Below are 24,816 nucleotides of genomic sequence, written 5' to 3'. Positions count from 1 at the left end.
GTGGGCACCAGCAGCTGCCCCCTATGGAGAACATGGACACCAACGGGCTGGAACTCCGACCACCGGTTCCACCACAGCAGACACAGGACTCCACAGAAGAGATGCAGCTGACGGCCGCTCCAGGCTCATCCGTGGTGGCTGCCAGTGCTTCCACCGAGAGCGTGATAGGCCAGGCCCAAGACGGAGGATACGCAACCCCAACAGCCGATGCGGAAGCAAGGCAACGGAAACAGCGTTCGCCGAAGAGAAGAAAGAAGCGTCGACTGACTTCTGCTGACGATAGCCATAGTCCCGAGGGGAAAGTGGACGACAACGACAGTACCGACCTGAGACCAGTGGATTCAACAGATACCGAGATGACGATGCAGGAACTACACAGCGACGATAACTTGAACTCTCCTTCTGGTGACCGGAAGGCGGAAGTGGAGATGACAACTGTCCAACATCAGAGCGATGACAACGTTACCTCCCATCCTTCGACCAGTTCCGGAAATATGCTGGGGGACTGGGCGCAAGAAATGGACCAACAGGAACAGGATGAAAATACGAACGCGACGATTGAGGACAGTCCTGGCCAGAGGCCGGGAGGGGTCGGGAAATGTTGACCAACTTAGTGTGTTGAGGAGCGCCGGGGGTGCAGATGGACGCTTAATGGCACCGCCCTACAACTGATGAACACAAGCCAGGCGTACCGCATTGCCACGATAAATATTAATGGCATACGGACACCGCTTAAAATTCAAATGCTGAAAGATATGTTACGCGCTGCGGACGTGGATATTGTACTCCTACAAGAAGTGCGTTTCACATCGCCGCCAGAGTTCTACGGTTACGAGGCACATTATTCAGTGCACGATGAAAGTGGATGCGGTGTGGCGATTCTCACCAGGGAAGGAATAGGAGTGGAGGACGTCAGGTCTCTCCCTTCGGCACGCGGCATAGCGATCACTGTCGACGGCGTTCGTTTCATCAATTTAGACGCACCATCTGGCTCCACAAAACGAAGAGAAAGGGCGACTTTTTACACCGAAGAGATAGCACCGTTGTTCGCTGGACGCTTTGATAACTATATAGTGGGCGGCGACTTTAATTGTGTCGTCGACAAAAAGGACCAAGTACCTCATTATGTGCCATGCATGGAACTGCGTGCGTTGATTACCGAAATGGCGCTTCTGGATACCTGGGAACTGCAGCATGGTGACAGACCGGGTTATACGTTTGTCACGGGACACTCGGCGAGTAGACTTGATAGAGTGTACGTGACACGAGCTCTACGGACGACGATACTGGATGCTGAAATCTGGCCAGCGGCTTTTACGGATCATATGGCGTACGTCTGTACGATTTCACTAACGCGTCAGAAGATATGGCGGAGTAAAGGTCACTGGAAAATGAATTGTGCACTTTTACGTGACACTGAATGTCACCGGTCGATAGAGGCGGCCTGGGAGACCTGCGTTCGCCGCCAACGAGCATACACCTCGGTTCTCCAGTGGTGGATTAAATGCGCAAAGCCAACGTTACGGAGAACGTTGATACGATACGGGCAGGACAAATCGCAGTGGAACCGCACAACGGCTGATTTTTATTTTACAGCCCTGAGGGAGCTGATGACCCAACAACCATCGCCGGAAAGGCACACGGCCATGCGCAGGATAAAAGCCAAGTTATTACAGCTGACGAGACTAAGAATGGAAGGTATAATGGTCCGGGCGAGATTGGCGGACACAGTTGCTGCCGAAACCCCCTCCATGCACCACGTGGTACGTGAACGCCAACGACGACGCAGGACATTGATCAGGGAACTAATCTCTGAAACTGGCCAGCAAGTTGTGCACCAGCGTGATATTGCGCATGTGTTTATCGACTATTTCCGCCAGTTATATGTACCTGTACATGTGAACCACGAGACACTACATGATGTCATCTCGGAAATGCCAGATAGAGGACCACCACTGGATGCAGAGACTTTCATCACAGCGATAACAGAGGACGAGCTGACAGACGCAATTGCCAGGGGGGCTCCGAACAAGTCCCCAGGACAGGACGGCTTCCCAATTGAATTTTACCGCGCCTTTGCATACCTCATGGGACGGACCTGGATTCAGATGTACAACGAACTCCTGTTACCGCAGACTGAGATACCTGCCGAATTCACGGAGGGTATCATCATCCCAATACCCAAACCACGCGGTGGCAGAAATCCAGGAGATTATAGACCACTCACTCTCTTGAATTGCGACTATAAGATTTTCGCGCGCATCCTTGGGGCTCGCCTGCGGTCTTCACTTTCTGATAGACTCCTCATAGATCAAACTTGCCTCGGCGGTAAGAGCAACGTACATACGGCGCTCAGTGACTACCGAGATATCATCGCATTAGCAGCGGCATGCCGAGTGCGTGGGGCACTCGTCGCTATTGACTTCGATCATGCATTCGACAGAGTGGATCATACCTTTTTGCATGCGGTGATGGGCAGATTGGGAATCCCACAGGCCTTCATCCTAGTGATCATGCGACTGTTACACGGCGTACGATGAAAGGTCTCGGTGAATGGGCGGGGCACTGACTACATTGTTATTTCAAGGTCAGTTCGTCAAGGTTGCCCCCTTTCGATATTTTTGTATGCAATGGCTTTGGAACCCAGTCTATATGGTCTCCGAAGACGGTTGGAGGGAGTGCCGTTGCCACAACTGACCTTTCATTGCCGCGCTTATGCTGACGATATGATGCTGGTGGCACGGACAGGCGAAGAAGTACGTACGGCTTTGGCATGGATACAGCGATATGGGATGGCGGCAGGAAGCGTGCTTAATCTACAAAAAACACGCTGCATGAATGTCGGTCGAGGATTACAACCGGGGGAGGAAGGCCCGCTCATCTTAGTTAAGACCATAAAATGCCTAGGTATTATGTTCCACACGGATGTGCAGCGGACAGCAGCGGATAACTATCGACGCATATTGAAGCTGATGCGGACAATGGTGCTGTTACAGAAATTAAGAGCGTTGGATATGATTCAGAGGGTGACCTATGTTAACGTATACCTAGCACCGAGACTCACTCACGTAGCGCATGTCCTGCCTCTAACGCGCATAATGGCATCACGGATACAAGCAACTTTCGGAACCTACGTGAGTGTGGGACACCTGTTTAAGATCCGATACACAACGCTTACACTACCACCTGGAGAGGGTGGACTTGGTCTAGTGAACGTATATGAAAAGGCACGGGCGTTATTCGTCAGTACGATTTTCCGACAGTGGAGCGGTCAATTTCGCAATATCTCGGGTGCGTTGGCCGATGTCCTAGCGCCCACTTCAATGCTGCCCCCAGTCAATGTGGGCCATATTTCACCGAAGCTGTCACATTTCAAGCCTTTTTTTTTGGAGCTTAGCTATGTCAGAGATTCCTTCCCAACAACACGACTACCGACGACGCGAGACGTATACCAACTCTTACTGCGCCGGTGCCCCAGGAATACCCTGGAAAAGAAGTATCCAGGCAAGAACTGGCGACAGATATGGCGCGTTATACGGAACGTTTACCTCCCAACGTCGGTACGCTCAACATGGTATGTGGTGATAAATAGGAAGTTCGCAACGAATCAACGGCGGCACGCGATTCATTTGGCAGACACTCCACTATGTTTAGGCTGCGCAACAGTGGACACTGACGAACATCGTTTAACATGTAGTGGGACGGCTCCAGTGTGGCACTTGGCACAACAGATATTGGCGTTCCTGTTACGCTCCGCCCCTCACACAGTTTCATCAGACACACTTTTTTTCCCCCAAGAATATTATTTCCCGGTCCAAAAAAACCAATGCAGTGACATGGGTGCGGGGAATGGTGGTGGGCTACGTGTATAACGAATCGGAAAAGGACAAAATTGATTTTTGGCATTTTCTCCTGGATGGACACACGAGGCTGCAACAGCATAAGAAATATAGACAAGACTTCGCTAATTACTTGCGACTTACATTTACCGACCCGCCGGCCAGATGGGGTGTGACGGGTGAGAGATGAGATAGACGAAGAAGCCGAGATAGACATCGATCACACTTACGGACCCTTAGTTAATTTCGAGAAGACGACCCAGTCTTACACCAACGTCTGGAGAACGAGTCGATAGATGGCTCTCTTGCTCTATCGAACGTCGAGTCGTGAGCAGGTGTCGCCCCCGACACGAATTTCATTTCATTGCTACAGGAGCATGTTTCTTTTGTATTTGTACTATCCGCAATGTCTTCATGTCTTTCATTTGGGAATTTTCAGTTTTATTCATTTCCTTAATTAATTAATTTTCTAATTCGCCACTATTTGTCAACATATGGACTTTGTAGACACTATTTATGCGATTGTACAACAACATGTATGTCAGCAAAGGTGGTAAGCCTGACATTGGATTAAAAAAAAAAAATAAAAAAAAAAGTGGTCAGCGCGACAGAATGTCAATCCTAAGGGCCCGGGTTCGATTCCCGGCTGGGTGGGAGATTTTCTCCGCTCAGGGTCTGGGTGTTGTGTTGTCCTAATCATCATCACTTCATCCCCATCGACGCGCAAGTCGCCGAAGTAGCGTCAAATCGTAAGACTTGCACCCGGCGAACGGTCTACCTGACGGGAGGCCCTAGTCACACGAAATTTTTTTTTATTACTGTTCGTTTTTGGAGCATCACCTGCGAGCGGCTTTGCGAAAGAAGCGGCGACACTTTCTGCGCATACAGCGCCAGCTGTGGCTGCTCTGTTCGGTCGATGGGACTGGGAAGTACTGTACTACCCACCATAGTTCCCGGACTTAGGTCCTTGCGACTCTGATTCGATTCCGAAGATGAAGGAACCACTTCGTGGCATTCGCTTCAGAATTGTTCCAGAGTTTCGACTGGCAGTAGACCGCTCCATTAGCACCATCAACAGAACACGATCTGCTAACGGTGTACTATGCCTTCCACATCGCTGGCAACGGGTTCTACACAACGCTGGTGACTGCTTTGAATGACAGTTACATGTGCAAACAGGTAACTCTGTTGTATCGGTATGAATAAAAAGTTGCCACTATTTAAGTTTTAACCCTCGTATTGTAACATTTGAATATGCACTTGAATATGGCTACTAAGCCGAAATCATGGATGTAAAAAGTAAATGAACAATTAACAGTTAAACGATGGAAATTTCTTTCAAAAACTTCTACATGACTGTAGTCCCCAACGAAGGAAAGATCGCTAACGGAACTGCCTGGTAAACAGGAGATCCTGGGTTCGAATACCGGTCCGGCAAACATTTTCACTGGTTAGCGCTGATTTTGCATACAGTCCCGATGCAACTGACATCCAGAGTTGCTTCCCTTCCCTGTCTTTTCTCTCTCCTCTCCCTTCAATTTACATAATACATTCTTTTATTGTTCATCAAAGATAATTCTTTCACAGTTGTCTCTGGCGCTCAGTTAAATAAGCTATGCATCAAATTTTGGTTAGCAAATCTTTTTATGTCAATTTTCTGCGACGATACTGAATTACTTTAATTGAAATAAAATAAGTAGTCATAAGTAATACCAGTTGCCTGAAAACATTTTGAAAGTGTTACGGAACACAACAGAGTAAGTTTCATTTAGAATTAGCCATCTTCTGTTGTTCTTGCTACAGTTTGATTGAAGCATGGCAGTAAAGTTTATCTCATTCTGGATTGAAACGTTTAACACCGATACAAAAGGTACGTGATCGGCTGTGTATTGTCATTCGGATTTTAAGATAATTATGTGCCAGGGAGCCATTATGCGGATCTACTTTACGATGTAAACCACAGTAAACTACGCTGAGATTCATTCAGTGCGTTTTCTTCATAAATGAATGGTTCGCTTTAAAAAAGAAGCAAAGTTGATGTATTTGTGTCCGTAGGTGAAAACAGAAAAAAAAAAAAATTATTCAAATGTGTTTGAAATCTTATGGGACTTAACTGCTAAGGTCATCAGTCCCTAAGCTTACACACTACTTAACTTAAATTATCCTAAGGACAAACATACACCCCCATGTCCGCGGGAGGACTCGAACCTCCGCCGAGACCAGCCGCACAGACAGATCAAAAATATCCTAAAACTGTCAAAAAGATATTTTGAATGAAAGTGCCCCATCCATTATGACAACATTTCTTGGCTTCTTGTGACAATATTCTGTAAATATGCACCGTAATATTCCCCACTCTATTCTGAAAATATACACCAGCCGTCAACCTGGACTTTAGAAGATCCAGCAGAGGAGACTGGGCAGTTATAAGGAAATTAGGCGTAAGTCCTAAGGATGCAAGAGGGTAAGTAGCCTTGCACACACGTAGGATTGCGAATCACGTTGTGACTTCTTCAAGAACCCCACGGGACAAACCACACACAACACAAAGCACACGCTACCCATATCAAACATGAATTCGCTACTCTGAAGACATCTAGGCCTGATCAGACCCTATTTTCGCAGCCATTTAGTGTCGAGGAAATAACAATGACCCTCCAAGAAGTTAAAGCGGAAGAGGCACGAAGATCTAGTAGAATTCATCCGAGTTCCTCCCAATAACCTTTCTCAGCTCAATATCAAGCTTCTTGAAAGAGCCATCTACAAAAGAATACCGGCTATAATACATGAGAAAATTCCGATTGAAGGAGATAGTTTTTGCCCAGAAAGAAGCTGTACAGACCAGATAATGTCACTTACGACGTACATAGGAGCAGGTTTCAAAAGACTTTTAAGAAGTTAACTCCATTTATATTATGGAGACGTGGTCTTCTCTACAAATTGATTCATACAATCCCATGAAGAGAAAGTGTCCAACTTATTAATAGGATGCTTGCAAGAAGGTCATTATAGGTCATACTGAGCAATAGGATAAACTCTTCAAAGATGCTAAATGATAGAATTTCTCAGGGATTTTTCTCAGGGATTTGTCCTCGCTCCACTCTTGTTTAATTTGTACATCTACGATATACCTAAATCTAAATCTCGTAAGTTTTGTGAGTAACCTGTTTGTATGTTGGCAGCGCTATAGACTGTATTAATAACGCTGACAGCGCTCTGCGGCCTCGGCAAGAGACTTTGTGGTTGGATGGGCTAGCTGTTAGCGAGTGGACATGTTTTTTCTTAGTGGAGACTCTGTGTTAGTGGAACATGTATTGTAAAGTGAGACGCAAGGGAATGTAAAATCAGGATGGATGTTGTTAGTAATATTTGGGGAGTGGAATTATTCACAACTATATAATTTTTGGAACTGGATGTCACATGAATAAGGTAAAATTTTCTAAATACATTGTTTGCTCTTCAACAAAATCTTTCTTTTGCTAACCATATGCCTCCTAATAGTTAGAGTGTACAGTAGTTACAATCTTTTTATTTAGCTAGATGTAGTAGCTGCTTTCTGTAATTGCTGTAGTTCGTGTTACAAAGATATTCTGAGAGGTAAGTGACTTATAAAAAAAATGGTTTTCGCGACTGAAATGAGTTTAGGCAATTAACAGAGTGGGAGATGTTTCATATATCTTTAATTTCATATTTTTTGGATTTTGATTATTGTTAGTATTTCTTGCAATTCAGGGTCATTCTTTTGTGTTAATTCCTGGATGTCATGTTGTCACTGTATAGCAGTCAGACTGCATTGGGCTTGTATATTGTAGGTAATTACATGAATAGGTTAGGCTTGAGTTGAGTTTGTCATGGAAAATTCTCTAGGTCAGTGTTTAAATGATAAAAATAAGTGAAGACAGTTTCAGTTTGAATACGCTGGTGACTGGGCCTGATAGTGGAACCTCGAAATTTTGAAGAAACGGAAGCCATCTTAACATTTGATCTGGCGATAATGGGAAGATGTTTTCGGAGATGGAGAATGAAGCCAAACTATACTAAGAAACAGAGAGACTTCCTTTCATTTGTGCAATAGAGTGGCGAACTTACAGCTCTAGATTTAGCTTGGCGACAGGCAACTTCACCACAATCAGCACCCAAAACATCTAGGGGTTACATTGGACGTGACACTGTCCTACATGAAGCATGTGAGAAAACCCGTTGCGAAGATACGAACTGGGAACATTATCCTACACAAGCCATGGGGAACAACTTCACTCCCCTACCGAAACTCTGCGTACTTCAGTACTTAGTTAGTCTACTCTGCTGCGAAATGTGGTGCTCCTGTAAGGCTCAATAGTGCATACACACAAACTCTCTACGCTGGAATGAACAACACAAAGAGAATTATGGGCGGAACACTAACAAGAGGAAGGCCACTACGTTGGGATAGTGGGATCGCTCATTTACGTCAAACTTTGTATACCTTTAGTAGGACATTAAAATAACGTAATGTGCAAGTACACACATCAAAAAAAGTTTTGCATCACCTCGGTTCCGAGTGTTCCGGAACCTGTACAGAAAGTTGGAATAGAGATCAACATAAACATCATTTCTGCACTTATTTTTTGCTCATGAAAACCATACACTGCATGTTGTACCGCCATACAGCGAGACCTTCAGAGGTGGTGGTCCAGACTACTATACAAACCGGTAAATCTAATACCCAGTAGCACTTCCTCTTGCATTGATGCATGCCTGTATTCGCCGCTCATACCAGTTCATCAAGGTACTGTTGGTCCAGATTGTCCCACTCCTAAACTACGATTCGGCGGAGATCCCTCAGGGTGTTTGGTGGGTCACGTCGTCCATAAACAGTCATTTTCAATCCATCGCAGGCATATTCGATAGGGTTCAATGTCTGGATAACATGCTGGCCACTCTAGTCCAGCGATGTTGTCATCCTGAAGAAAGTCATTCACAAGATGTGCACGATGGTGGCGCGAATTGTCGTCAATGAAGACGAATGCCTCGCCAATATGCTGCCGATATGGTTGCAGTATCGGTTGGAGGATGGCATTCATGTATAGTACAGCCGTTATGGCGCCTTCCATGACCACAAGTGGCGTTCGTCGGCCCCACATAATGCCACCCCAAAACAGCAGGGAACCTCCATCTTGCTGCACTCTCTGGACAGTGTGTCTAAGGCGTTCAGTCTGACTGCGTTGCCTGCAAACACGTCTCCACGATTGTGTGGTCGAAGGCACGTATGCCACTCATCGGTGAAGAGAACGTTAGTGATCCATTCGGCAAGTTGTTCGGCCAATCTGTACCGCGCTACATGGTTTCGTGGTTGCAAAGATGGACCTCGCCATGGACGTCAGGAGTGAAGTTGCGCATCATGCAGCCTATTGCGCAGTTTGTGTGTTAACACGACGTCCTGTGGCTGCACAAAAAGCATTGTTGAACTTGGTGGCGTTGCTGTCAGGGTTCCTCCGAGCCATAATCCGTAGGTAGCGGTAGTCCACTGCAGTAGTAGCCCTTGGGCGGCCTGAGCGAGGCATGTCATTTACAGTTCCTGTCTCTCAGTATCTCCTCCATGTCCGAACAACATCGCTTTGGTTCACTCCGAGCCGCCAGGACTCTTGCCTTGTTGAGAACCCTTACTGGCACAAAGCAACAATGAGAACGGGATCGAACCGCGGTATTGACCGTTTAGGGATGGTGGATCTACAGACAACACGAGCCGTGTAGCTTCTTCCTGGTGGAATGACTGGAACCGATCGGCTGTCGCACCCCCTTCGTCTAAGAGGCGCTGCCCATGCATGATTGCTTACATCTTTGGATGGGTTTTGTGACATCTCTGAACATCAAAGGTACTGTGTCTGTGATACAATATCCACAGTCAACGTTTATCTTCAGAAGTTCTGGGAACTGGGATGATGCAAAACTTTTTTTCATGTGTGTAGTAAGGTGCTCTGCTCCGGCAGTTCCGAGAAAATTGCAAGAGAAATTTTAAGCGTCTATTATATAACTGATGTATCTGTGTGAAAGGGCCGGACGTTAGAGTTCATAGCTGTCGAGTGGTTAGTGTTCGAGCCTCCTCAGACGAACGCGTATGAGGTGACGGTTCGACTCCCGTACAAACCGACATTTTTGTATTCCAAGTGTAATTTCTGTGATTTTCAAAAAATTTGCACCTACGCTATTTGTTCTTGCAACATTAGCAATATTCCACCGCTATGCAGGTTAACTGCCAAATAGGGCCTGTGTCTGTATCTGCAGCTCGAAGTGTCGAGGCGCAAAGTAGTTCCTGGTACTCTACCTTACGAGACTGCACATGTAAGGTATTTCGCAAATCACGACTGGTGTATAATTTCATGGAAACTCTACGCGCTTCTTCATGTGTGTGTATTGTGTATTGAACCAGGAACCTAGAAATAAGCGAGAGGCTTCTTCCCGCCGTTGCCCTCAGTGGTTTACAATTTCACAACAGGCCACAGCAGCCCAAACACCTCACTGCCGCCCCCACACCGAACCCGTGGTTATTGTGCCGTTCGGCCCCCAGTGGACTCCCCACCCCGGGTACGTCCCTTACCAGACGAGTGTAAACCCAAATGTTTGCGTGGTAGAGTGATGATGGTGCACACGTACGTGACCACGGTGCTTGCGCAGCAACGCCGACATAGTGTAACTGAAGCGGAATAAGGGGAACCAACCCGTATTCACCGAGGTAGATGGAAAACCGGCTTAAAAACCATCCACAGCACAGGCTGGCCGGCACACCGGACCTCGACACTAATCCGAAGGGCAGATTCGTGACCGGGACCGGCATGCCTTCCCGCCCGGGAAGCAGCGCGTTAGACCGCACGGCTAGCAGAGTGGGAGCTTCTTCATTTACTTGTTGATAGTTATAAATATGTTTGTTCTGCGAATTAAATTTAATTAAAAATTTTAAGTTGTGAAATTACATCAAATTCACTAGAATATCATGCAGATACAGGTGGTTTTTTTTCTAGTTACATTGCCTCTCAAATGTCACATAATTAAATAATATGACCAGTGACGAAACAAACATAGATCAAAAATTATGTTTGAGTGGGAGTTGAACTCTGGATTCGTGATTTTTGTCAGGAAGGTCGCAGTTCGTAGTGATTGACGGCAAATCATCGAGTAAAACTGAAGTGATATCAGGTGTTCCCCAGGGAAGCGTCCTGGGACCTCTGCTGTTCCTGATCTATATAAATGATCTGGGTGACAATGTGAGCAGTTCTCTTAGGTTGTTCGCAGATGATGCTGTAACTTACCGTCTAGTAAGATCATCCGAAGACCAGTATCAGTTGCAAAGCGATTTAGAAAAGATTGCTGTATGGTGTGGCAGGTGGCAGTTGACGCTAAATAACGAAAAGTGTGAGTTCCAAAAGAAATCCGTTGGAATTCGATTACTCGATAAATAGTGCAATTCTCAAGGCTGCCGGTGGTCTAGTGGTTCTAGGCGCGCAGTCCGGAACCGCGGGACTGCTACGGTCGCAGGTTCGAATCCTGCCTCGGGCATGGATGTGTGTGATGTCCTTAGGTTAGTTAGGATTAATTAGTTCTATGTTCTAGGCGACTAATGACCTCAGAAGTTAAGTCGCATAGTGCTCAGAGCCATTTTTTTTCCTCAAGGCTGCAATTCAACTAAGTACCTGGGTGTAAAAATTACGAACAATTTCAGTTGGAAGGACCACATAGATAATATTGTGGGGAAGGCGAGCCAAAGGGTGCGTTTCATTGGCAGGACACTTAGAAGATGCAACAAGTCCACTAAAGAGACAGCTTACACTACACTCGTTCGTCCTCTCAGAATATTGCTGCGCGGTGTGGGATCCTTACCAGGTGGGATTGACGGAGGACATCGAAAGGGTGCAAAAAAGGGCAGCTCGTATTGAATTATCACGTAATAAGGGAGAGAGTGTGGCAGATATGATACGCGAGTTGGGATGGAAATCATTAAAGCAAAGACGTTTTTCGTCGCGGCGAGATCTATTTACGAAATTTCAGTCACCAACTTTCTCTTCCGAATGCGAAAATATGTTGCTGAGCCCAACCTACATAGGCAGGAACGACCATCAAAATAAAATAAGAGAAATCAGAGCTCGAACAGAAAGGTTTAGCTGTTCGTTTTTCCCGCGCGCTGTTCGGGAGTGGAATGGTAGGGAGACAGTATGATTGTGGTTCGATGAACCCTCTGCCAAGCACTTAAATGTGAATTGCAGAGTAATCATGTAGGGTTAGATGTAGATGTTGTGCCGGCCGCGGTGGTCTCGCGGTTAAGGCGCTCAGTCCGGAACCGCGCGACTGCTACGGTCGCAGGTTCGAATCCTGCCTCGGGCATGGATGTGTGTGATGTCCTTAGGTTAGTTAGGTTTAAGTAGTTCTAAGTTCTAGGGGACTGATGACCACAGATGTTAAGTCCCATAGTGCTCAGAGCCATTTTTGAACCATGTAGATGTTGTGACCGGTAGCGGATATTTTTCATATCATATTTCTGTTGTGATTGTGGAAAAGAAAAAAATTCTGAACGAGAACGATTAAAGCGAGCATCGAACAGCCAGCAAGCAGTGTAAGCAGCTCCAGCACGGTGAGCTGTATCCGCGTTCTTCACCGGACCGCGGCTGCGGGCTGCCGCCACGTGTGAGACGCAGATGAGCGCGACCGTGGTCAGCCCGCGGCCTCGCGCCCAAGGCCGCCACGGCAGCGCCGCTCCGCGGCTCCCAGCGTCCGGTAGAGGTGCCCCAACGAAACCGCACACAGCACGGCGCGGCGCAGCGGTGGCCCGGCTGACAGCCTTGTATGTACTCACCTGGTCTGAATAGCAGCAACAGCTCCTCATGTCTTACCGAGGAAACAGACTGATACAGCTGCCCCTACCGTGTCGTTTTATGCAAACCGCAATGTTATATCTCGTATCAAAAAAACTACACGCGATATTTTCATACTCTCTGCTCGCTTTGCGCGAGCTATTAGTCCTACAGGAGAAATGAACAGGATATTTTTGTAGGAAATTTAAAGTAGTTCAATTTTGTACTGTCATACATTTTCGCTGGAGGCTGTAGTTTTCCAGTTATACGACAAAAACGAACAAAAGTGACCTTTAAATGCACGCCCCGCTCCCACACTTACAAGGGGAGGCCGCCAATTGTGAAATTCAGATTCGATTCATACTGCGCGTAATAAAAGCTCATGGCCAGAGGTGTAATGTGGCAAAGCACCAAGATGCACTTCTCAGCCGTTGTCGAGAAAATCGACACTTAAAAGAATCCGTTGCGGTGAAATACTCTCTACGATTAACAGCCTTCTACAGCGTCGTGGCGCAGCGGTAAGATCTCAGGTTAATACTCCGAAGGTCGCCGGATCTAAACTCGCGCCATGCATTTTTTTTAATTATTAGTTTCTTGTAATTCATATATATATAAAGTATTAATGAATTGCTTATGCATGTTGGTGAAGGCGGATCGCTCTCCAATTGTACCGCCTCCATTTTTCCGTTTGTTTAACAGGGTGTACCAAAGCTCTCCCGTCCGCACTGATTTTCGACGATGTTATAAGTTGCGCTAGGGACCGCATCTACCTTCTTTCGAAGTTAGCAGGCAACTACGCTGTTATGCGGCGGCTCGTTTCGGCTCATTCAACATCTGTCCTTCAAGTGTAACGAACGAGTAACGTAGTTTATATTTCATACCTGCCACAGCAAATTTGTGTTCGTGGGGTCTGTATTCTATTTCGAACGTTTGACTTACGCTATACGTATTCGTTTCGGAATATCGTTTCTACGTCTTCCGTTAACTATACGTGGTTAACATTATGAAGACAATTAATAACATTTGTGAAATACAACTTTGTTTTCGGAAAACATAATGATGTTCGAAGTCGACAGTTTTTCCACGACAAACGACTTTCAACAACTTATTATATGCATAATTGTTGCAACTGATTGCCGGGAACTATATATATATATATATATATATATATATATATATATATAAAACAAATACTATAAAAAACGTTGCATGGTGCGAGATTCGATCCGGCGACCTTCGGATTACGAACCCGAGCGCTTACCGCTGCACCACGACGCTGTAAAAAATTATTACTCGTAGAGGGTATTTCACCGCAACGGTTTCTTTTAACTGTCGATTTTGTCGACAACGGCTGAGAAGTGCATCTTGGTGCTTTGCCACATTACACCTCTGGCCATGAGCTTTTATTATGCGCAGTATGAATCGAATCTGAATTTCCCAATTGGCGGCCTCCCCTTGTTAGTTCCCACTGGTCAGGATAACTAGTTTACTGTTGATGGCTGTCGCTCCTACCGCCGGCCGCTGTGGCCGAGCGGTTCTAGGCGCTTCAGTCCAGAACCGCGCTGCTGCTACGATCGGAGGTTCGAATCCTGCCTCGGGCATGGATGTGTGTGATGTACTTAGGTTAGGTTTAAGTAGTTCTAAGTCTAGGGGATTGATGACCTCAGATGTTAAGTCCCATAGTGCTCAGACTCATTGCAACCATTTTCTCACTTCTACCACTGTGCAAAAAATTACGGCTGCAGGAATTATGAAAGTACTGTACCTGTAATGGTTACCTTTGGATCGAATTGTCAACGTCGGAAGGTTAAGCGTTACGGTAACAAAAGTCGTTTCCTTTTATTACCATCGTAGCCACATTTAAATTAATAATGTCAACGAAGTAGGTGACTATGCTGGTGCCGTACAATTCCAATCAATTGAGACCAGAAAAGGCCGAATCGTCTAGTGGGAAAAATTGGTACTTTGGTATGACGGAATGTCACGAACAACATACTACAAATGCTAACTGTTGAGGGATGAATGTGGGGATGTAGGTGCTTTTAAAGGTCACTTTTTTCTTGAATCACTTGAAAACTGTGGTCTCTAACAAAAACGCATCCCAGTGCAAATGTTAACTACATTAAATTTCCCACGGAAAGGTCTTGTTCATTTCTCGTATACAGCTAAGAGTTTTCACGTAGCGAGCGAGGGAATACGAAAATCTCGCGCTCTGTTTTTGGAGGCCATATATAACATTGCAGGTTGCGTAAAACGACATCGGTAGGGATAGCTGAATTACTCTGTATATTCGCACTACAAATAACGGCCGTTGGTGATCTCAGTACTTAAAATACTGTGAGGAAAGTGGCAGCGGAAGTACAAATGGTTCAAATGGCTCTGAGCACTATGGGACTTAACAGCTGTGGTCATCAGTCCCCTAGAACTTAGAACTACTTAAACCTAATTAACCTAAGGACATCACACACATCCATGCCCGAGGCAGAATTCGAACCTGCGACCGTAGCACTCGCGCGGTTCCGGACTGCGCGCCTAGAACCGCGAGACCACAGCGGCCGGCGCGGAAGTACACTTCTTGCATTTGGTATTATACTGAATCCGTACCAGACACGACTAGCGAAACTGCATAAGCAAAATACCTCAAAGAGAAAGAAGTAATATCAGGATGATGACGATAGCAATGAATCCTATCCTCGGTGCACGGTGAGTTGCAGGGGGTTGTGGAGGGGGGCGCGGGGGGGAGTAGAAACAGCTGTGACCTGACTGCATAAACCGTTTTGGTATTCATCAGCAGTAGCCACGAGAAACTTAAACGATGATAGCCAGTCGGGGACTTAAATCTTGTCCCTTCCGAATCCAAATAGGGAGTTTTAAGCCTAGATTCCTAAACCCTCGTAAAATGAACCATCACATTTGAGTATAAAATAGGAACTTTTCTGCTCAACCTGGTATGTAACATAAAATTGGAGATATAATAATTGTATGTAACTAACGCATAGCCTGTAAATTATGTCTTCCTTTGAATAAAACGTCGAGTAGTAATATTTACTGCTTCTCAGTAGCAGTGTAACATTTCCCCCCTTTTGGAGTTCTAGAGTTAATGAGAGCGCCGCCTCGCTTATTATATGCAAATAAACAATGGTTCAAATGGTTGTGAGCACTATGGGACTTAACATCTGAGATCATCAGTCCCCTAGAACTAAGAACTACTTAAACCTAACTAACCTACGGACATCACACACGTCGAAGCCCGAGGCAGGATTCGAACCTGCGACCGTAGCGGTCGTGCGGTTCCAGACTGAAGAGACTAGAACCGCTCGGCCACACCGGCCGGCTGACTGTTCAAATTTCGCGCGAGTCGCATAAGAGTATTGCTAGCAGCGCAACTATGAAACATGCAAATCAGGTTTGCTTTAAATAGATGATGTAACTGTCGTGAGCGTTAATTTTCTTTGAGACTGGAAGTGCTGAGTTGATGTCGTCAAAATTGCCTGTAAGTCGACAAAGCCATTATCAAGGGCTCACTCACTTTGAACGATGTCTTGCAGCAGGGCTAGGAGAAGCTGGATGTTTTGCCTGCGATACTGCAGTAAGGTTTAGCAGGAATGTAGCAATTGTACCTGGTTGCTGTCAGTGGTGGTCACGAGAATGTACAATCCCAATAAGGCCGCATTTCGGACTGGTTGTGGGATCTATAGCAGTAATTTGAACATCAGTTGGCACCACAGTGACACAACAGACTGTCACTAACCGGTTACTTCAAGCACAGCTCCGACTCATACGCCGTGTAGCGTGCATTCCACTGACCCCAAACCACCGTCATTTGCTCTACAGTAGTGTCACGTGACACCTCATTGGAGGGCACGGTAGATGTCTGTAGTGATTACTGATGAAAGCTGTTTCTGCCTCGGTGGCAGCGATGGTCGTTTGTTGGTTAGAAGGAGGCAAGTTGAGGGCCTGCGAGCAACCTGTCTTAATGCTAGAAACAGTTGATGACGATGTTTGGTTTGTGGGGCGCTCAACAGCACGGTCATCAGCACCCGTACAAAGTCCCAATTGGTTCACAATCCAATTTTTTACACAGTCCAATCTAGTCACTGTGAGGAATAATGGTGACGATAATGATGAAATTATGAGAACAACACAACAACAGGAAGAGGAAATCCCCAACCCGGGCGGGAATGGAACCCAGGACCCCGTGACCAGTGCCAGCATCGCTGGCCACTGGACCACGAGCTGCGGACGCTAGAAGCAGTGGGCCTATGCCTGCAGTTATGATCTGTGGTGCAATTTCTTGCCACAGCAGACCAGTGTCGTGGTTATCACTCTCATCCAGACTGCAAAGCTGTACGCCAAACTTGGGACCGGACTTTTTTTGCTGCCATTCATAAACAGCAATTTGAGGGGGTGTTTTCCAACAGGATAACGCTAGCCCACATACCGCTCTTCCAACCCAGCATGCTCTACAGAGCGTCGACATGTTGTCTTGAGGTGCTCTGTCGCCAGATCTATGTCTAATCGAGTGCACATTGACGACAAATCCAGAGCCACCCACAACTAGCATTAACCATTCCTGTATTGACCGACCAAGTGCAACAGGCGTGGAAATTCATCCCAGAAACTGACATTCTACACTTGTACAACCAAATGCACTCAAGATTCTGACGGTTACACAGGTTATTAATGTAGCAGCATTTCACATGTGTGTGGCTTATCTCCCGTTTACATCAAACTGTTCAAATGGTACAAATGGCTCTGAGCACTATGGGACTTAACATCTGAGGTCATCAGTCCCCTAGAACTTAGAACTACTTAAACCTAACTAACCTAAGGACATCACACACATCCATCCCCGAGGCAGGAATCGAAGCTGCGACCGTAGCGGTCGCGCGGTTCGAGACTGAAGCGCCTAGAACCGCTGAGCCACACTGGCCGGCCCTCAAACTGTGATCGTACAATGTTAATCACTTTAATACGCTGTCTAGTTAAATGTTGTCCTGAAATTTCATTTGTCTAAGGTAATTATTTTTGCTTAATTTTTTCCTGAGTGTAGTTGCGCACTACAGATATATGAATTACAAATGTAAGTCTGTTAACCTAGCCGATGTTGGTAATTGCAAAATTGTTTCATGCGAGATACAATCACTTGATTTTACACAATCACCTTCACGCTACTTGGAACATAGCAACACCACTGCTAAAAACCGGAACATAAAAGAGGACGGCGTAAACATAAAAACACAAGTCTTATTCGGAATATTCACACATCTTCTTAGTCACAATGTTATCAAGTGTACTGAACATCATATCACACCTGTCAGTTATAGTTTACTTAATGGCTGTAATCCCAAGCCCCTCTGTATATGCTCGCTGTGTGCAAAACACACAGAGAAAAATGTAGTACAGGGCACGTCCTGTGCACTGTTGGAAACATGGGACGCGATATTGGGACCGACTGGGAGAGGCATTTGGCGGGCCTTGATAGGCTGCCCAGCGATTACATCAGAGCGATCCAATTCACGCACCGGACTGGCTTCATCGAAATGCCAGCGGCGGGATGCGTGCCACTCACCTCACCTCGCCTCGCCTCTGCTCAGCTGCAGCTCTGCCGCCGCCTCCGCGAACACTGCTGGCCGCTGTGGCCTCGGCGCCTCCATGGCCCCGCCTCCGATCACTGACGTAACGACCGCCGTCTGCCCTATCAGCAAGCTCGTTTGCGTTCCGCGCTCAACGGCAGTGTTGTTTGTGCGGAACTTCGCGCTTCCGCTATCGCGCACGTTGCGTAACTGATAAAACCAGTGACTGGCAACACCAAATGTCGACCAGCTGGTGTGTCAGATACTGTTTATCTGGGCTGCAATAATTCAACTTTGTAATTGTCTACCTGATATACTGCGCAGGCGTAATACCGTATGGGAAGAGCCCGATAAAGAGCTTATTCATTGGTCTTCTGAGCCAGGAAACCTTTCCAACCACAAGAGCTACCTTCGTGGGGCCCCTGACAGATTTGCGGAGCTGCTATATTACACAGCACCTTATGAAAAGTGCATCACGTCAAGAAGCACGGCCGGCCGGTGTGGCTGAGCGGTTCTAGGCGCTTCAGACTGGAACCGCGCGACTGCTACGGTCGCAGGTTCGAATCCTGCCTCGGGTATGGATGTGTGTGATATGGTCTTCAGTTATATTCATTCATTTATGTTTCCTCATTATACCCATTCACTAGATCTCCACCTCTTACATTTGTTGTGCCTTGGAATGCTGTACAGAGCTTTAAGGATCCATTATACCGGCGGGAAGTGTTAGCATACCTGCAAAGACTATTTAGATTTCGAACCCATGATGCCATATGCCACCTGGGGTACAGCACATGTACTGCTAATGGTTTCAACGTCTTCCGCCAACAGATAGTATGCTGGAATAGCTACCAGAGCGCCATCTGTATCTACCCTTTAACAGAGAATCCTCACGGCCAGAAGGCTCTGTGTGGTGCAAATGTGTGAAGCAAGCAGTCGACCATCCAACGGAGACGAACTTGTGCTTCCTGCAGCCTACTGTGGTCTTCCGATTGGTGGGAAGGTCCTTTCGGAGAGTTGCCACACAAGTCGGAGGCGTTTCGCCAGTTGTGCAACAATGCTGGTATCGGTGATCATGTGAACGTTCTCTCACCCGTCGACTTGGTTTGGACGTCCACGCAGCACTGACGCCCGCCAGGATTTCAGTAAGAACTGTTGCGAACTGGTTATTAGCAGTTGGACAACCTCTACCCTGTCTCTGACGCTACAGCTTTGACGTGCACTACTCGAATGGGGTCGTCAGAGGATCACTTGTAAGATGGAATGACGCGCCATGGTATTCAGCCATGAAAGCAGATTCTGCCTGAACGCAAGTGATGGTCTGCGTGTACGAACCTGACCCGATGAGCGCTGTCTCGTAGAGTGCATTCGTTCCAAGACGACGCTAGCCTCATTCCAGGCCGTATGGTCTAGAGCGCGATCAGCTAAAACTCTCTGGTGTTTGTGAAGGGGACAGTAAAATGCTCTTGCAGAATGTTGTTAGACCAGTGCTTTTGCCGTTCTTACTACAGGACGGTGTTGTGTTATTATAACAACATAATACTCACCCACACACACTGCCTTTGAAACTCAACGTGCTCTGCGAGACGTGCAGCAACTTCCCTGGTCAGCACAATGTCCGGACCTGTCTCCAGCAGAGCTCTGTGGGACGTAAAACGTTACAGAACTATGTGAACAGGTCGAACAGGCGTAGCGTAACGTATTCCAAAACAGTATTCGCCGCCTGTACAACCGACTGGATGCCATAGCCAGCGCCTGCATTGTCACCCGTGGAGGCTGCTCCATGTACTAATTTTGGTGTTACAGCATGTGTCGATACTTGGTACTTAGATACCTGGTACCTCAGAACTGTGGTGCCAGTGATCTGTAAGTGTAATTATTTCATGTACTGCATATGCACTTGCAATAATAAATCTTGTGTGAATCCGAAACATCTAGAAGGATGTACTAATTTTTTCCGGCAATTTATTTTCCACTGGTTATGTACTCCGCTCATTTAATTTTCAAGGTAGCTGTAATTAGATCTTCCTCTCCAGTCTGTTCTGGCTATTCTAGTAATTTTCAACAAACATCTCTCCTCTGCTTGCTAAACAACATTCAGTCTTTGAATGGAATTCGCACTGAGAGCCTGTCAGACTGCCATTACTAACAACTGATGGAAATACATTGATTTTGAACTTCCCTTTCAAAGCACATGTGGACTTTAATGTAGAAAAAACTGTTTACTAAAATAAATCCACGCCACTTATGATCTTGTGTCAAGCTATGCTGTCGAATCAGTTATTGTTTTCAACTGCCCTAAACACAGATATTCATCAAACTATTGCATCATCTCGTTGTTAAATTGTAGTATTTACTCTTCGATGTTCATAAATTACTTTATTCTAATTAAAATTGACTTTCTCTCGTTCTATGTTGCGATTTATCTACAGTAGGAGGGAACAGTACAATGTCATGAGTGTCTCGGGTGAGTTTCAGTGTGACTCACGCCTCCGTGTTTTCAACTGAGGAATCTGAACACGTTCTTGGGGCTGCTATGATCATTTATGCTGATATGGAATCTTTTTGCTCGACTCGTCTTTCTATACTGTTCTGTTTAAGACTAATAGGAGTTATGCAGCTGATATAAATATTCGTTGTTTAATCTATCTAAGTCTAGCTTGTCACGAGTTGTTTGTACAGGTCTATTGAAACTGATTCAGTATTTTGCTCAGTATCAACGAACCCCAGGCAAACTGGTGAGGTGCTACTAAGTACCATTCCTAGGTATTACAATTTCATTCAGAAGTTACAACCTTTGCCAAAATGTTAACGAGTCATATTGATATGTATCTCAGGTTAAGTCGAGTCTTTGTCCTCCGCTTTCTTGATCATAGCTGCATTTGCCGTCTTCCATATATTCGGTATTCGTCCTACTAGTAGAGCATCATTCAGTAAGTCTGTCAGGTGTAGTACGGTAAGTGGAGCAGCTTGTTTGATGGTTTCGGGGTGGATGCCATCAGGACCCGGAGCATTTTCGATTTTTATTTTGTGTATTGCCAGTGCAACTTCCTCGCGAGCAAAGGGGATGGTGACACCTTCGTTTACTTATTTGTCACAAAGTAGTCTCCGAAGGGCGGCGTGAAGTTGATTCTCCTGTGGTCATTGTCAGGAAGTAGTTTGTTGAGGAGATACTGTGCTATGCATTTCCAGCGTCTTGTTGTAGTACCATCTGGTTTCTTCACTGTTGATACCACTGTAGGAGTCTTTATAAGTTCAGTCCCCCCTCCCCTCTCCCTCTCCCCAGAAGTTGTTCCGTAAGTTTGTCCTAACATGTGTCCCATTGGTCCTTTCTGGTCTTATGCAGTTCGTATTTCTATCATCTTTTAGCGTCACGACAACGTTGAAGTCTAATTTCTCTTCCTGTGCTGTCTTTGATGTTTGGTAATATCGTCGTTTATCACGAGTGTCTTTTCTTAGTCCTTTTAAAATTGTTGACCATGGTGCCCTTTCTTTGGGTGAGTCGCGTGCTGCAGGTATTGCTGTAGCTTGTGCTCTCTGTAAGACGTCTGTAAAATCATGAGTCTGTAATCTATGCTTCCTTGGGTGCCACATAGAGGAAACCCTTCAATCACTTTCCTTAGCTTTTGAAAGTTTGCTTTGTGTAGCAGCAACCTTGCGTGTTGTAATGTGTCTGTGTCTGTGTTTGTTTTAGTATATGTAATTATTATATTATGATCACTGAGCACCTGTCAGTTCGCCACCCTTATTAATGATGCACTGTTTCCCAGAGAAATGTCTATGTTGCTGCCTGCTCTACTATTTCCGTGGTAAGTTGGCGGCTGCCCTGGTTTGTTTGAAACGAGAAGTTTACATTAGTTTATAGCGTCGACTATTATTTGTCCTCTGGTGTCCGTTCTGTCAGAGTGACAGAGGGTCGACCTAGCATTTATGTCTCTTAAGATAAGTAGTCGTCTGCCATTTGCAAATCGAGCAATGTCTTTTATTACTTCAGCAAAAGGCTCTATATCAAATGAGTTCTGGGTGTAGATCAGCGAGACGGTCCAAGTTTCCCTCTATAAAGTTATTTCGACTCTAACCGCATGTTGCGTCGATAGCTATGTTATTTGTTACTGTAATGTTATTGTTTACTACAGTGATTGCAGTGTTGGCCTTTTTCGTGCCTGTGATTTGCATGTACTGCCTCGGATGTCCTGGATTTCTTCCATCTCGTATGTACGGTTCTTGCAAACACAATATGCCCGCGCATACCTCGTTTACCAACCTACCAAGCTCTGCGGCCACCGTCGTGCTACCCGTACAGTTTAGCTGCAAGAGTTTCACTATGGAAATTTTGTGGAAACGAAGAACTTCGGCCCACTCTGGCTGTAATCGAAGTACATTCATCCATGTGCCCTTACTTGGTCCTTGTAGTCATTGTCAAGGTTAAGGTCATTTCTTCGTTCACACGACTTAGGAAGAAGAATGCAGAATTCGAGTTCATCTGCTGGTAGGTTTTCGCTTCGTAGAATCATTCTGTCTGTTTGTTCAGTCTGTGGGGTAGCATATAGTGTCGCCCAATGGGTGATTCAGTCTTGTTGCTAGTCTTAGAGCAGTTAGAAAAGCTGCTTTCTTTTCCAGTCGTCTTAGGCGCAAGTTCACTTCAATGTCATCGTAGTCTATTTTTTTTCTTGCTTCATGGTTTTATAACTCTGTTTGATCAAGTAGGTCGTGGTGTTGATCTCTTGGTGTAGCGTCCCGTTTTGGGTGATATGCTGTCCCGTCTGCTGAAGATTGTTGTGATTTGTCAGTGTGACCTTTTCCAGTGTTAATGTTTTTTTAGTATCCGTATGGTGTGTTATCACTTTTTGTTGTTTCACAATGTAAAATGGTGCAAAATATTCGGAATTCTGAGAAAAATAGGGATATGCAATAGGGAGAGACAGGTAATATACAGTACGTACAAGACCCAAGAGAGAATAATAACAGTGGACGACCAAGAAGAAAGTGCTAAGATTAAAAAGGTTGTAAGACAGGGCTGCAGTCTTTTACCCCCACTGTTCAATCTGTATATCGAAGATGCAATGATGAAAAATAAAGGCTCAGGAGTGGGATTAAAGTTCAAGGTGAAAGGATATCAGTGATACGATTCGCCGATGAAATTGCTATCCTGAGTGAAAGTGAAGAGGAACTGCATGATCTGTTGAATGGCTAACGAGTACAGAACATACATTGAGAGTAAATCGAAGAAAGGTGATAGAAATGAGAAGTATCAGAAATCAGAACTGCATGAAACTTAACATCAGAATTGATGGTCACAAAGTAGATGAAGTTAAGGAATTCTGCTACCTACTAAGCAAAATTACCAAAGCCGGAGAGAGTAATGAGGACATCAAAAGCAGACTATCACAGGAAAAAAGGGAATTTCTGGCCATGAGAGGTCTACTAGTATCAAAAATGGGCCTTAATTTTTAAAAAAAGTTTTTTTCGAGAATGTGCGTTTTGAGCACAGCATTGTATGGCTGTGAAACATGAACTGTGGGAAAACCTGAACACAAGAGAATCGATGTAGTTGAGATATGGTGTTACAGGCAAAGGCTGAAAATTAGGTGGACTGCTAAGGTAAGAAACGAAGAGATTGTGCGCAGAATCGGAGAGGAAAGGAATCTGTGGAAAACCTGGCAAGAAAAAGGGACAGGATAATAGGACATCTGTTAACACATGAAGAAATGACTCCCATGGTACTAGAAGGAGCTGTAGAGGGCAAAAAATGTGAAGGAAGGTAGGGACTGGAATACATACAGAAAATAATTGAGGGAGTAGGTTGCAAGTGCTACAAAAAAAAAAAAAAAAAAAAAAAAAAAAAAAAAAAAAAAAAAAAAAAAAGAAATGCCTTGCCGGATCTCTGCTCATAGCAGTCCAGTTCGTATCTGAGTACTTCTAAATTTCAGTGCTTAACACGACCAATTCACTTCCTGATATTTTTTTCGGTTGGCGGTTCAAGCCCTTCAGTCAAGCCTTCATAGTCATCTGACATGTCCTGTTTGAAAGGATCTAGTCACTCCATGACTCGTGCGTGGTATCTGTCAACCAAGCCAACCCAGCTGCTTTGGACTTTATTGCAACTGCAGTGACACCCTTGCCAAGACACATATTTTAAATCTGTCTGATTCGATAACGTAATGTGAAGAGTTTCTTTAAGAGAGCGAGTCAGATATCCTGACTTAAAAGCTGTGTATCCTTGCTTTGGATGCTCAGTTGTTCTTTCATATAGCTGTTTGTAATATGTGAGCCCAGCGCCAATTATAACTAATACTTGATGGTGTTAAAATTTCACAATAAGTAGTCTACTCCTACCGAATGGCGAACCTTATTTCTGTAACTTTTCTAATTTTTTCGACGTAAGTGTTACTATTATACAGCAATACAGTAATGTTACATTACTGTACTTTACATATTTGACGTTACATATTTGAGACGATTGCTATCGGTGCGATAAGTTACGCTCCTCACATATTAAGAAATTTTCTTTTGTTCTACAATATTATTTTTATTGCTAACCGGTTTTCGGCTTACAAGACCATCTTCAGGCATTAATGTAAA

General features: G+C 45.3%; 1 protein-coding gene across 3 annotated transcripts in view; it reads right to left on the bottom strand.

Annotated features, from left to right (window-relative positions):
* LOC126469991 (uncharacterized) overlaps nucleotides 1-18,353 on the bottom strand; it is a 54,843-nt gene extending 36,490 nt beyond the window's left edge. Inside the window, exon 1 of one of the 3 annotated variants that reach the window (XM_050097442.1) lies at nucleotides 18,234-18,353. The gene's annotated coding sequence lies outside the window, so the exon portion shown is untranslated. The remainder of the gene's footprint in view (nucleotides 1-18,233) is intronic. The other 2 variants (XM_050097451.1, XM_050097460.1) reach the window with 2 other exon arrangements.
* Between the last annotated feature and the right edge of the window lie 6,463 nt (nucleotides 18,354-24,816).

Source organism: Schistocerca serialis, chromosome 1, assembly GCF_023864345.2.
Source record: "Schistocerca serialis cubense isolate TAMUIC-IGC-003099 chromosome 1, iqSchSeri2.2, whole genome shotgun sequence".
Classification (NCBI taxonomy): domain Eukaryota; kingdom Metazoa; phylum Arthropoda; class Insecta; order Orthoptera; family Acrididae; genus Schistocerca; species Schistocerca serialis.
Note: the sequence above shows the minus strand (reverse complement) of the source record. Positions and strands in the feature narration are given on the sequence as shown.